Here is a 15,059-nt window from a genome sequence, read left to right on the forward strand (position 1 = left end):
GGCCAAGCGAATCGACTTAAATCGAAACGAGATCGAAGATCGCTGAGGAAAAGTGCCTTCAACCGATTGGCGAAATCTCGTCGCTGGCGTTCCACAAACTCCAACAAATTTTTCGAACTCTACGTCAATCCGTGTTGCAGAATCTCCGCTAAATCTTCGCTCGCTTCGACTCAAATGTTGGTGCAAGAAGAAACGGAAAACAGTGTATGAAAAATTGGTCAAATTTTTATCGGCGAAGGAGGTTACAGGGAAGTTTTATCGGGGGGACACGAGATCAAAAAAAGCTTTAAGCACAAATCTCTTGTCATGGTAAAACCTTGGGATGGAAGAGATTTTATTTGAAATTGTTCAAATTGCCATGTCAATGAAATTTATTTCACATTATCGATGTCTAATCGACATTTTTCGTTCGATATTTTCCCGGTAAGTTTGCCCCCACAACGTTCAGAGATTTATTCGCCACACTCGAATCAAGTCCTCTTCAGAAAATGCCACAAATTCTCCGTCGCTGCACACTCCGATAACATTTAGCGAGCGTCTCCAGAGCTTTGTCATCGTCGATTTAGGGATTGCGAGTTTTCTCGGTCATTGATCCCGGCCTGCTAGTTGCAACAGCTCGCGGCAAGGACGTCTACGTCACGCCCGATCGCCATTGTCATCGTCGCGTGGCGAGTTGTCGTAGATCGTGGACGGAAGTACGCGATGTCGTCACGTGAATTTCCTTCCGAAGAAAAGTGCTGGCTATTTTTTCGAGGTTCCCATGACTCGTAAGAAGTTCAAAAAAAAAAAAAAACCTCGAATTATAACCGTTCACCAAAACGCACGTACATTAAAAAAAAAATCTTCACGCCCTTTCCGGATGTGCACGACGAAGAGCTCAGAAAACCATGGTCACTAAATTTAAAATGTTTTCCAGCAATTAAAATTACTTCTCCACTTTCGAGTGAATCGATCACCGTAACTATTCGACGAATCCAAAAGTCATTTGATTTTTCAAGAATTCTTGATAGATTCAAACCTTTTCAAAGTTCATATGCGAAGGATGCTTCATTGTTGCCGAGTCCAGCCGCAGTTGGAAAGTCTCCAGAGCGTGTTTGACGGAGTAGACGAAAAGAAAGAGCGAGAGGGGGAGAGGAGAAGTGAAAGAACTCGAGACTCGTGATTCTCCGATCGATGATAATTACCATCGCTGAATTTCTATGTACATACAAAACAAGATATATGTATTTACTATTTCTAGAGACGTCGTTGTCGACTTTCCACTTGGGCTATAATGAAAGGTTTGTGACGTGCTCGCACAGCTCGCTTGGCCATAAAACGGTGTCAGTTGTCGTCGTATTATATAGCCTTGGGAAGAGTCTCGTAGAATTAGGTAAAAAATGAATAATAAAGAGAGGGGTGGGGATAGAAAAAATTGCAGTATGAGTGAGATTCGACGAAAGGCAAAATTCTGAAAAAAAAAAAACAGTCAACTTTCATAACTTTAAAGAGCGAATTATTCGGAGAACAATATATTTGCCATTGACATCATTGCAACGTAAGCGAACTTCGTTTGCATGGTAAATTAACGTATGCAAGAAGCGTGCCAATGAAACGAGATTGGCCTAACGGGATATGACGTCAGGTATATTCGTTTCTCAGTGCACATACACTTGGTCACGGCTCATTGACGGCGTTAATGTAGGTCGCGTCACGAAGATGCGGTCAGTTATGTAAGCCACATACGTTTTCATAGGACGAGGGGGTCACTTTAATGCACATTAATTGCTATCTGGAGAGCTCATATTAGCCAGCGTATCGATGTCCTTCTCGAAGCACTGTCGTGTCAATCAAGAATCTTGTCTGCATATAGCGTCGAGCAATTTCGGTCTGAAGTTAATTACAGACGTTATCGGAGAAACGGAGATGAATAGATTTCAAGACTCTCCGCAGAGTTCGATGAAGAAGAGATTCGAGAAAATCGTATCGAACGTTGTCACATTTTCCCTCTGACTTGCCCAGCTCGAAAAAACGATGGTGGAAAGCTCTCTCAGTCATCGCGATCAGAATTTTGCTCACGCACGGCCATCCGCAATCCCGAGTGTCAGGTGACTCGAACTTGATATCCTTTGAAATGTGCTCGAAGCGCGATATCGCTTCTGCTTTAAATCCGAATGTCACCAATGAGATTATACGTATTTGCGCGTTCGCATGAGAGTGCGAATTTATTCCGGATCCCGACGAGGTCCGTCGTGCCGGCTCGCATCCAATGGCGGAGTTTATAAACTTCCCCGAAACCGTATGAAACGTGACAATCCAACCAAATCATCAAGGGACGAATTTTAGGCACAAGATCCCTTTAGACTCGCTCTCGAACTGCAGAAAGTGTGTTCACGGACTTTTTTCTTCACGCGCTCTTGAAATTCACTGGAGTGTTACTGTTTTTAGGTTTTTGGTCGCCAGAGTTGTGAAGAAAGTGACTAAAGTGGGGACAGAACCCTCCCCAGGTCTGTCGGTGGGACTCGAATCAATTTTTATCTTTCTCATTTTCTTTTGACAGAACGATGACAAAATCTCTACTCGATTCGTCTCTCGAAAACCGTTTTTATGATACTCTACAGAACCGTCTGCATTATCGATGCACTTGTTCTGGCCGTTTCAATGAACACATTCATCCGCATATGCCCGTGCTGGACATTCCCATATACGGTTTGGGGAATATTTATATAGAAGCGATCCGTTTCATCGGCCATTCCCCCTGCAAGACAATATTTGTACAAACGACTGGAAAAACATGGAGAGCCGCTATCATGAATGCAGAATATTCAGCTATTGAATGGAAACACGAAAATCCTGCAGGACGAGTCTGCAGGATTTACATCTGGGATTGAACATGGTTTCTGCAAAATTGAAAAAAAGGGAAACAAAAAAACAGTGAAGAACAAAACATTTTCACGCCAATGGACGATGCAGATTGGCGAACCATCGATTGGCAGGCTGGAATTCTTTCGTTATTGGATTGTAATTCAATTTTACAAACTTTTATTATTCCACTGAATTTCAATGGTGCGAGTATGACGAAGGAATATGAAAATGGTTATTCGTTTTATCGAAATAATAAGAATTTACGTTCCGTTGTTTGAGTAAACAAAGACAAACGTTCATTTGGTTTTTTGAATCGAATCGAAATTCTTTTTTATCACATAATTCAAAATCTGCATCCGAATGGAATAATAACCTCACGGAGTTTATATTTTCAATAAATCCGAGAAAAAGCCAGCGAAGGTAAAGATTGCGCTACAACATTCGAAGCGAAATTCTTCCCCCTCGGATTTATCTGGCAAGTCTTCTATCTCGCGAGCAACGAATTGCAAATTTTTTTCTCCCCTCGAACGTGGCCGGTGTAATTTATCTTCGATCTATTCAGGATCGAGGAAGCGGTGCGACTTTTATTGCTGGTAGAATTTTCCAACGTTTTCTCACATGCACAGGAAGAAAAGCAGCTTATTCCTCTCGCCTTCTTCTTCCTCTTTGTCTTTCCCACTGAGATGAAAACGTGAGTAATTCCTAAAGAGTCTTCGGAAGATCTCTTTGACACAGGAAAAGATACTACAAGTGCACAGCTTCTGTGTCACAAAGACTGTCTTTCACCCGCACGATCCATCGTCACGTGAATGACTTCCACTGTAACATAACTGTTTCCAAGCAGCGTATATGGATATGAGGAAAAAACACAATGTGTCTGCACCTTCGTATGTTTATATTGATATGAATTCTATCTTTGGCTCGAGGGAAAGATACTTTTCATTGGAACTTGGTGCCTATCTCTCTTTCTTTTTTTCACATGCACAAAGTGCGTTCCGGATCTTCTTATTTTCAACTTTCACCCTCGAAAGGCTTTCATCTCTTTGAGATGCGGAGTCTTTAATGACGACAGTGTTGATGTCGATGTCCATTGTTATGAGAGTTAATCAATTTTATAAGTTTTTCTTCAACTTGTGCACGAGATTCAGTGAAATGAACTGAAGCTTTATCTCGAGTCTCGATTGATGTAGAAGATTAAAATTGGCTCAGGTTTTCAGGGAATTTATAATTAACACGCGGAGTGCGACGGAAGCAAATTTTTTTACGAATTTTTGTATGAGGATTTTACCAAAATTCATGATATTCGTTTTGTGTCAACAGTCTCATGCTGGGCCTCTGAATTATTGTGGATCACAATTTCTTTCGTATAATTTTATTGTCGACGATTGTCTCGACTTCCTCGTCGATGAGCCGGGATCGAACGGAACTTTGCTAAGAATATATCGCGAGGATTCGACGGGAAACAAGCGAAGTTTTAATCAGATGCAGATGAGCTAATTGGTTCGAGTTTCTTATCGAGTTCAACATTGACCTCTGCTTATCTCGAAAACACTGATAAGAACAGCAGTTTGTTCCGAGGTTATCCATACTCCTTAAATATCTAATGAAAAAGTAATCGCACGCGACAAATCGTTAATTTTGTCGAAGCTTGCGCAGTCACGAAAGAGTTGAGCCGATAACAGTTCGCAAACAGCCACTCGATCGTTAAGCCCCTTTTAGCCATTTTTTTCTTCCATTATCAATCGTCGTTACCGACTACTTCGTATCATCATTTATCGTCCTACTGATCTGTTTTTAAATAAACCTAACCCAATAGACCACGAGTTTTACGTTGTATTTTCTGCTCGAAAAACAATTGTTCCAGTGGCGCAAGAAAGAAATCTGTCGCCATAGAACGATTGAGAAAAAATATTTTCTTATCTATTCTTTCAGAAGATATTACTCATTATTCTGCGTTCCTTCAGTTCAGACTCGCATCGAGTATTCAATAAACGGATATTCTGCCAAATGAAAAACTGCGCAATAATCCTAATCGATAAAATAATAAATAAATGCATGATCAAGAGCGATTTCGAATGTAACAGGAGCCCCACGTGTTTTTCACTCCCAGCTATTTTTAGTGCTGTAAAAAACAAATAAATGAAACCGAGCCATCAGGTTTTATGACGCACTTGAGAGAGCAGAAAACAGCGTTTTTGTTAAGTCTCCGAGGAATATCTACGCCGTGTTATGTAGATGGAACCAAATTACCGGTGACCGTGTCGAAGGCTGAGCGGAGGAAAGAGAACACATGCGACGCAACAGTACGTATAGTTTTATAACAACCGTTGTGTATAGTATATAAAAGCCTAAGCAGCGACTCATGCTCTTGACGGTTAGCCCGCGGAGTGGGTTACGACATCGACGAGTGCGGCCTTGGCACGTGAAAACTACACGTACGAATCCCTCCCCGTCCCCGTCTCTATCACACCGGGCCGCCCCCGCCTCTTCCCCTGACCCTCGCAATGTGTAATCCACTATGAATCCCGGAGTGTATTTCTCTCTTAAAGTTTTTCAAGCAGCAACAGCGTGAAGTGGAGCCAAGAACTTGGCTCCTAACGTAGGAGGGGCCCACGTGGCTCGTCATATCTCCTTTAAGCTCTTGCGCGCTCTTTTGCATAATCGACGTAGTACGCTTCACACGTCGAAGAAGGGCATTCGCCCAAATTATTGGGACAAGTTCGAGACAATGAAAACGAATATTTTCTACAGTTTAATGAAAGTTTCGAGTAATTTGCAGTCGGGAGAGAGTACGAAACGTTCCTTTGGTTCGAGAGCTCATTTGACGGAGGTTTTTTTCAATTAGTTTCATTATTCAACATCCTTGGGCACCCCAATTTTTTGCACCCTGTATACAAAAGTCATTCGAGAATTAGAAGATTCGAAACGAAGGACGCAGGGATTTTTTTTCATGGGGTTTGGAGGTCAAGTCTTTCGTCATCTTTGTTGAGATGTTTGAAGAAAAAAAGAAAAAAGTGACGTGTACATCTGCAGGCCTCTCTGATGCCACTGCCCGTCCATCTTGTAGCTTCGCTGATTCAATCACAATGATTTAATGTACTCATGAGACAACGCTGAGTGGCCGACTATCTCATCACGGATCTTAATTATCGTTGAGAGCCGATAATCGAGAGAAACCTGATCGACGATCTTCGATTCTTCGCGGTTTTGTAAGCATTTCGATGCTCGGCTCAGAGCTCAAATTCATTTCGAAGACGACTTTTCGACGGTTCGAAAAATTTGTTTCTTCGGTTAGCCATTTGGTGATCGGTGAGTTAAACAATTGAGATGAAGCTGATTCAGTAACTAGCGTGGGGAGAACAACGAAGCATGCAAAGCCAATACACAAACTACTCCATTTGTGTTTTCAAACTTGGACATTACGCTCTCTACAAGCAAGTATTTTTCTCAACTATGGCTTCCCGTAGACGATGCTCTATGAACAAGTTACGAGGAAGCGAGGTGTTAATTCGATTAGTGCACGATCATCCAATTCATGTAATACTCGCTTTCGAAAAATTTTCATTCTCAGACTCGGACAATATTTCTTTCATTCGAAGCATCGGAAAATTGTAGTATTTATATTCCGAATTAAGCAAAAAATTCATTTTCTCTAGTAAAAAAACAAATTTTTGAAAAATTCATCAAATTAGAGTAAATTTTGACTCATAATTTTGATGCTCAGTTATTCCTTCGGAATTTCGGGTTTCGTGGAATGATACTGAGGCCGAATGAAATGAACAAGTGTGGAGTAGTTCCACTTACCCTGGAGATGCGGAGGGGTTGATGCAGGTCGTGGCCGCCGTGCATGCGGAAGCCCCAGGGAGAGCCACCAACGAGGGTAACTTCTCTGGCGCTCATCCTTATTTCCTCTCTTCAGTACCCACTTCTGATACTTCCGGGTCTTTCTGTCAGAGCTTTCGTAGAACTTTCTCTCGGCTAATGTGCGCAGGAGACACTTTCGCTTTTATTTTCTTCGTTTCCACTTGAATTTTAAGTTGCATCGAGTTTTCTTCATTTACATATGAATTAATGGGACAGAATTGTCGGTTTTATTTCCCCTCATTTATAACGAAATTCACGAATTTAACAACGGACGTTTGGTGATTATTAAAAGGAACAAAATAATGATTTTCACGCGCTTTTCTTATCCTACGATTTTCGATGCTTCTCGCTATATTTATCCTTATCCCTAAATCTTCGTTTTTATAAATAGTTTAAACAATCGTAGTATTTATGGCACGCAATAGACAAAATTGAAACTTTTGTTATTGTGAGAGTCGCGTGGTCCGTCAATCGCGCCGTTCAATGTCCGAGAGACACGAGGACCGCACTCGTTCGCGGCTCGCGCTACACTAAGTTCTAATTTCCCCCGCCGCCCTCCGGCCTCCCGCGGCGGCCCATCGCCGCGGTCCTCGATAGCGCCGCCCGACGCTCCGATCGTGACGTCGACGACGCGACGTACTCTCATATCCGCTCCGAGTCACAAATCACGGTTTCCTTACATGCGTCCTATGGAATAAATACTTTTGCACACCTGGTATACCACCTTCGGCTATTCATCTAACGTTCTAATCGCTGATTCCGTTAGCCACCGTTTTTTTTTCCATTTTTATCGATTTTTTTCGCCAGACGGGCATTATTCGGTCGTCTGCGTTTTTTTTGGTACATTAGCTCAATCGATTATTTTCGTACGTTACTACTTTCGGATTTCTTTTTTGACGGTGCTCACAAATATTTTTCTTTCGATGTGGCGCAAATTCGATTTTTTAAGGCTTCTCGAACGTGCTGCCGTTCGATGAAAATTTGTTTCAGCGATTTCGTTGAAATATTCTTCTACGCAGTTTCCAGTATTCATCATCTTATCAATTGATTTTTTTGAAAAAAAAAAAACCAATTTTCGTGTTTTGGGTAAGATGGAAAATTTAACGACGCGATAGAGTTGCAATTTTTGAGGAATTTGACAGTCACCGTAGACTCGGGGCCGGACGAAGGACTTGCGAAATTTTGGGACCTTGAGCCCATAAGGTTTTGCCAGATTTTCAACGAATTTTGAATGGACATCGAGCAACCCAGAATATGAGAATATCCAGGATTTTTTTCCTCTTGAAATGTTGTTTTTTCCTACTTTTGAAAGCTCTGGAAAAATTGGTGTTTTCTGTTGTTCGAGCGTACTTTTTTGACGTTCTATTTGGAAAAAAAATATTTTTCTGATCGGATCACGTCTGTTAGATCTGCGGTTAGATGGAAGAGTAAATTGATTTATATGACGTATTATATTTGCGTATAGAGTTTTATTGATTTTTTACGAGCCCTGATAATCGGGGGAAGCATGATTGCTTTTTCGTGTTTCGCCTGTTGATTGCAGAGATTGATATATGGGAGTTGAAATTCATTCTCATCGTGGAGATCTCTCAACTCTTAATTAATAATGCTTCTGGGGATTCTTGACACGAGCCATACCAATCGTCGATCCGGCAATACATCGTTCCATCGAACGCGTTGATTTACATATTTATTCACGTTTAATACATGGCTTCGTGAAAGAAATGGAGAAATTGGGTCAGTTGGAGCGAAAATGAAATTGCGCCATCATCGTTCAATTAAAAATCAACTTATCAGCGTTCGGATTTCAGGGCTGTGCTTGTGGATTGTTGGGAAATTGATTTTTTGAATTGTTTTTCAGGTAGATCATGCTCGAAGGATCGTATTTTATGGATGTCTAAATTGAATCGATTTTTACTTCCTAATTACACTCATATAAACACTTAAAAATTTTTCAACTTATTTTTTGGCGAATGAAATTGCAAGCCATTAATTAATCGGGGATCCATCACTCACTGAACCCCAAATTTCATTCGTCCCTGGCGAAAATACTATAGTTTTTTATGGAAAAAATCGCGTTAGAGAGCCCAAAGGGTAAACACAAAGGGAAATAGATCGAGAAAAAAGTATTAATAAAAAGACAGAAGGCTATGACAGGAATGGGCCAAGCCAAGAAGAAACAAAATGTCGAAATAAGCAAATGTGAGGTTATACGAGTGCTCATTGCCAATTTCGTTCAATCTTTAAGCAATATATCTTTATTACTAGTAAGAGAATCGTCTCGAATTTTTTTCCAACTTTATTGTTGTTGTGTACTTTTTTGTAAACTTCATAAGAAGTGTTCATTCGTTATATGGAAAGATAAACGATTCTTACGCAAAGTCCCTATAACTCTGTGTATTTTTCTTCATATTTAAGCACGTTTATCTCAATAATCGATAAGACGAACCCCTTAAAATTTGATATGCGCGTCAGTCGACTACCCATTTAAACTCTATATAAATTTCAAGACTTTCCTAAGAAAATCGTTTCGAGCGTGAACTACCTTAAAGCTTTTTGCTCACAGAATTTTGGAAATTGTAGTAAAAATCAAAAAAAAATGTTGGAGTGCAATTTAAAAACGGGTTTGGGTGTGTGTGTGCGAACAGAAAAGCCAGCAATACTGTTATTGCTTCTCTACTGCAATGATCGGAAACATCAAACACTGCGAGCAAAGCATAGCAAATGTTTGAACAAAAATGATATTAACGAAGACTGAAAATATTTGAAATTTGTGGTAAATACTTGGATGAGCTGGAATGAAACAAGAGTAGCGCAAGAAAAAATCCCGACGAGTGGCAAAAGCTTTGCGAGCTCGAAGCACCGGTTATTCGACGAGTTTAAGCTTTTAACCGGAGGATGAGACAAGTAAGGGGCGGAAGGAGAACTCAAAGAGAGAATTCGCCGTTCGCGGTTCGCCTGCACGAAAGAAGACGTTTTTTCTCCCTCGAACAAATTTAGGTTCGTTGAGCCTGTCTGACAATTACAAACGCGCCCACATACGATTTCAGACAAACTATGGAGTGCGTGTTTTCATTAAGTCGCATAGATGTTAGATAAAAAAGACGACCATGAGGAAGCATTAGAGCAGATTATAAACAAAATTTTGTTACACGCAAGTCGAGCCTTTTCCGGACTTACAATCGATCCGTGTACGCAACGGATCCTGATTCGTTGCATTCGTTTTTTATCTTTCATCTCATCATCCACGAAAAATTCGATTTTTCATCTCACAAGAATGTCAAATATTGCAAAAACGGTGAGTTGTTTCATCACCGCTAATTTCAGTATTCGAAGAAACTAAATTGACGACTGAAACAAGAATTTTATTTCGATAAAAACTACGCAGTGGCTCAAACGACAAAATTGGAAGCCTGAGCTTTACATTTCCACAGAAACATTTGAATTGGAATCGACAGAAGTATTGAGTCGTCAGGATTAAACTTTCTTTCGAGTTCGACAAAGAAGAATAGAATGTTAGTGAATAATAAAATTCGTAATGACGTCAAATCTTCAATTGATTTTGTTTCTCTATTAAAAATCATTTTCATACCATATTCAACTGAACGGAAGTGTTTTTCCCTTTGTAGGATCAATCTGAATGAAAATAACAACGGTTCTACTGTATCTGGTAGATGAAGACTTCGGAGCACAGTTTTCGCGTTCATTGGTGCTTCAACTACAAGTAATTACTTGTGAAGGGAGTACACAACCGAGAGTTGTTAGGGAGAGAGAGCGGAAAAAGGTCCTCCCGATCAAACAGCAGACAAACGAGAGGCCCCTCGTTGCACCGAACCTTGCAGAAGAAAAGAAACGCGAAATTGGCCAGAGAGTGGTTTGAATTACGCCTGAAAAACGTCGTCCGTAAGCGATTAAAACTTTGTTGCTCGCAATAAGCTTTGAGTACAAAAGTCTCGGTGTAAGAGAATAATTGAAATGGAGCTGCGACTCGAACACTTGTATTTTTCAGTAGAAGATCGATCGATGTTTGTAAATAGTTCAATCGAAAAAACGTAATCAATAACGCCAGTAGTGGAAAAATTAGAAAAATTTTAACAATGAGTGAATCGATATTACGTAGTCTGCATTGAGGATACGAGCTCAGGGGGAAGAAAAACTCGAAAATCACACGGAAAAATTTCACAAAAAATTGTTGTTAATTATTTATTTGAAAAATTTAAGAGAATTTTTGAATAAATCAGTACAATTTTTGGAATTGAAACTCCAGTTTTGAGTCCAATGGAACGTAAAACTTCGAATCAGTTGAAAATTAATTAAATTTACAAAAAGCTCCCAAAATGTCTCGGAAACAAATAGAATTTTTGAAAATACGAGAACATTACTCCCAGTGCAATTCGAGCACGAAGTTTGTTCCACGAGACCACTAGAGCGGGTAAATTATTAGCGGAAATTAAAAAGCTCCGGCGGGCGTGGAGGCACGAATATGATTTATGGCACTGCGATAAGTCTGTCCTTACGGTTGTGCACGAATGGTCGTTAATTCTGGTCGAATCGAAGTGCACGTCGAGTCAGCCTTCTCTTATGTTTTCTATCTTATTCCAACAGTAGGACACGAGACCACAGTGGTCACCGCAGTTTAAAGATCGAATGTTTCCATTCGTTTCATTAAATCGACCAATTTCTTCTCAAATCAACGTTCCCCCTGGACCAGCAGTCTCAAAATTCCGTCGAGTGAAGCATCAGTGTGAAAAGTCAACTTCTTTTTCAAGTTCAACGAGGTTTTCAGGAGGTTCGAATTTTCTGCTTGCGCAATAAATTGATGGTTCTTTTGTTCGTTTGAGCATGATGTTTCTCGACATTAGTCACGCTTCTTTAATCGTCTAAAACGCTCGCTCAATGGCAACTATTTATCGACAGCTTGCGAAAGTACATAGCTGCGAACGAACTTGATCCTATTGCCCGATGTGACCCCACCTTCGTTAGCATGTTTTTTTTATCTATGTTCTCGTACCTGTTTACATTGTGCACTAATTATGACGAAAAATCAAATGTGCGTATGTACACACGACTGAAGAAACGTGTATGAGCCTCTGTGTAGGGTTTCGACTGAGTTCGTCATTTTTCGTATTCCTTGTATACGTGCCCCAAGAAAAAGGGAATTTAATTGAAATTTCGTTGGGAGCTAGAATTTTTTTTGATGAATTTCAAGAAATTCTCTTCGATTTAATTTCGTGTTCAAAGAGGATCATTTTGTAAGAAAAATCTGCTCGGTTCAGGTTGTAATTTGAACGATGATTCGGTGGCGAAATGGTGTTTTCTCAAGGTTTTTGTCATCACAGTAGTTTAGTGTTGACGTGACATTTAGGATTTTTTGTTTCAATAGAGTGAGACGATTTTATGGTAAATAGAAGTCTCACCCAGTGGGTTTTTTGCTCGGCATTCTTCCAGAATAGGTCAAATCATGAGTGACCTTGTAGATCGTCGAAATCGACAGGAATTTGTTGGGAGCTTGAGCAAGATTTTATACGTAACCGGAATTAGCGAAACTGAAGTCGAGTCCGTTCATTTCGTTGTATTTATTAGAATAAGAATACTCGATTTCTGATCGTCGAATTTCATATCTGTAAAATCATTTCGTTCAAATATTTTCATTAATTTATTTCGATAACGAAATTACAGATCCAAGAGTGTGGAGAAAGCAATTTTTGAAAATATTTATGAAAATTGCCTGAATTTCGTGACACATTTTGTCGAAACATTTCAAATCAGAAGGAATATAGTACTGTCGAGTCGAAAATAATTCTTCACTAAAAATCAATACGAGATGCTGTGTAAATTTCGACGAGGAAACAAAAACCTGCAAACCGAACGTACTTTGTTTTCTACTTTGTGAAAAGGTGGCGATATTACGACCGTCTACCTGGTGTCGAAGAGTTTGAAGGCCGGTTATTCCCTTCCGGCGAAACGTCCATTGTCGGGAAGCCGGAAAACAAATGACGACACGACGGAGCGCGAGCGACGACACGTGACTTTGAAAAACGATAACGACGCGATGATTCGATCGATGGACCATTCATAGAATCTTTTAAACAATAACATTCGCTTCTCGACGTAAATTCCAGGGATGGTCCTTCGCGCACTATTCGCGGTGTTGTTTTATTTTTTCCCACCCCTTAATCCTCCGCCCCTCGTGACCAGCAACGTGAAAATTGTGCGCAAACGCGTGTTGACACAGAGTCAGAGAAATCTCTGGGCGTTCCACCGAAGCAAATGCTTTTCGTAACTGCAATCAGTTACGAAAAACTGACCGCAGGGCTTGCAAATTTCTACTCTCTTCACTGACGGAAAGGCTCGTGTACCAACCGCTGCAAATTGTGGGCTTTTACCGTCGCAATCAGTACAGAAATCCTGCTTATCGATCTGAGGTACGGTTTTTAGTGGAAACAATCAATTTTCTTATCATTGGAGGATAAGACTGATGATCTTTCACGCCTTGGAGGAATGATGGTTACGTAGAGACAGGAAAGTAAGATTCACGAATTTTGAATTTTTAATGATTTCGTTTATTATTTTCTTTTTTTTGTATTTTTGTTCGTGTTTTTACATTTTTTTGTATTTTTTTTTCTTCTTACATGTATGAAAAGAACACTCGATATTTGTAAAATAGCATGTCTATTCTAACATCTTATTTTAAGTTAATCCTAAGTTCAAACTGTACGATGACAAATGGAATTATGATTACAATGATTTAAACCGATCGTGGAAATTGACATATGGAGCTTACTCTAAAAGGCACTTGCGGTGAAGCCAAGCGTTTTTTCTTCTCTTCTTCGTTCATTAGAAAAAAAAATCTCTTAAAAAATAGACTTATCCTTAAACAGAATGGAATTTCGGGGCCGGATATCGAGTTCATTTAGCATTGATGATACAACAATAACTTTTCCGCAATGCTATTTTCATCGATATCCGAAGATCTATGGAGATTGTGCATCAAAAAGTGGCCCATTCTTAATGGGCTGAAAAGTTTCAGTATCGCTGTCTTCAGTCAGATTTTAAACGGAGATTTTTTTCCCGCATTCCGCATTGGGTTTTTCTCAATAGTTTTGCTTTTTTCTCTCTTTTTTTTTCTTTTTGTTGATACACGAATTCACTGAGATTTAGGGCCTGCCGAATTTCGATTGGGTCGAATCCAGAGTAACGAGGTGAAAAAAAAAAACAAAATTTGGTGATCCTGCAACTTAACGATTAACAAATGTTGCAGCGACGACCGAGCTTATCGTCTGATTAACAATTATACGGTCAAAGAAACATCAATATTTTTGTTTTTTCTCAACAGTGTCGATGAAATTACAACACTGATGTGTTCAATGATGGTGAGCCTCGCTAGCGCTTAACATTAACATTCGTGCTAACCTCCACCTTTTTAAGGCACTTTCGTTGGTTTTTTTCCGAAAGTGAGTTGTTTTCTTTCGTAATGAATTAAAACTGATTTTGATTATTTGTCAAGCCGAATTATCAATTTTAAGGAAAGGAATAAAAAAATAAAAAATAAAAGAAGAAAAGTAATTTGGGCTCGTTTTCTTTCGATATGGCTGCGATCTAACGAAGCACGAAAAACATATTTTGGATGAACCACTTCAGATAAAATTACAAATAATTATTCTGGCACGTTTGGCCCACGAGTAATGAAATTCAGAGGAAAAAATGGATTTTCGATCTGCTAATCGGAAGTCGTGATTCGGAAGATCGCAGTATTTTTTGGGCAACTGAAACGTAACATCTAAAAACAGGTAACTTAAGGTAGCTTGTGGATGTCTTTTCGGATTATAACGCGAAACTTAATAATGCCATAATGACAATAAACACAAACAGTTTAAACGATAAACGTAATAGGGATGTTAAATCGAAGGATAAAAAAGGAGAAATTCAACGAGAAACTTCAACTAAACAGATAAACTGCGAGCAGCCTGCACCAAAAGATCTTAGGGGCCAGTGTGGCGTGTAACGATTTAACAATAACAACGCTTAACGTAAACTGCATAGATTTCTGGGTTTTAACTCGAAACTGTAACTTGATAACCAATTCATAAATCCCGGGTTGAAAAAACGATGAACAACAATATTTTTTTTTTTCATTAATCTTCCAATAACGAAACAAGGAAATGAATAACTTTCGTAAAAACGAAATACGATTAACGAAAAATTGTAAATGGGGAACGTTAAACAAAATATAGAATGCCACGTGATAAAAATAGGATTTTGTAGTGTCGAACGGGGGTTTGAAATATTCTGAAAAAATGTTTCGGTGGCTGGTCAAGAGAATTGAAGTCGAAATACCAAAGTTTGAACAA

General features: G+C 39.6%; 1 long non-coding RNA gene across 1 annotated transcript; it reads right to left on the reverse strand.

Moving 5' to 3' along the window:
* Positions 1–314: 314 nt before the first annotated feature.
* Positions 315–12,846, reverse strand: LOC122410063 (uncharacterized). Its single transcript, XR_006260839.1, has 4 exons — positions 12,629–12,846; positions 6,649–7,395; positions 1,019–1,197; positions 315–894 (listed from the first exon to the last, which is right to left on the reverse strand). It is a non-coding gene; the product is annotated as an uncharacterized lncRNA (long non-coding RNA).
* Positions 12,847–15,059: the final 2,213 nt, after the last annotated feature.

This window comes from Venturia canescens, chromosome 4 (genome assembly GCF_019457755.1).
Source record: "Venturia canescens isolate UGA chromosome 4, ASM1945775v1, whole genome shotgun sequence".
In the NCBI taxonomy this organism is placed as follows: domain Eukaryota; kingdom Metazoa; phylum Arthropoda; class Insecta; order Hymenoptera; family Ichneumonidae; genus Venturia; species Venturia canescens.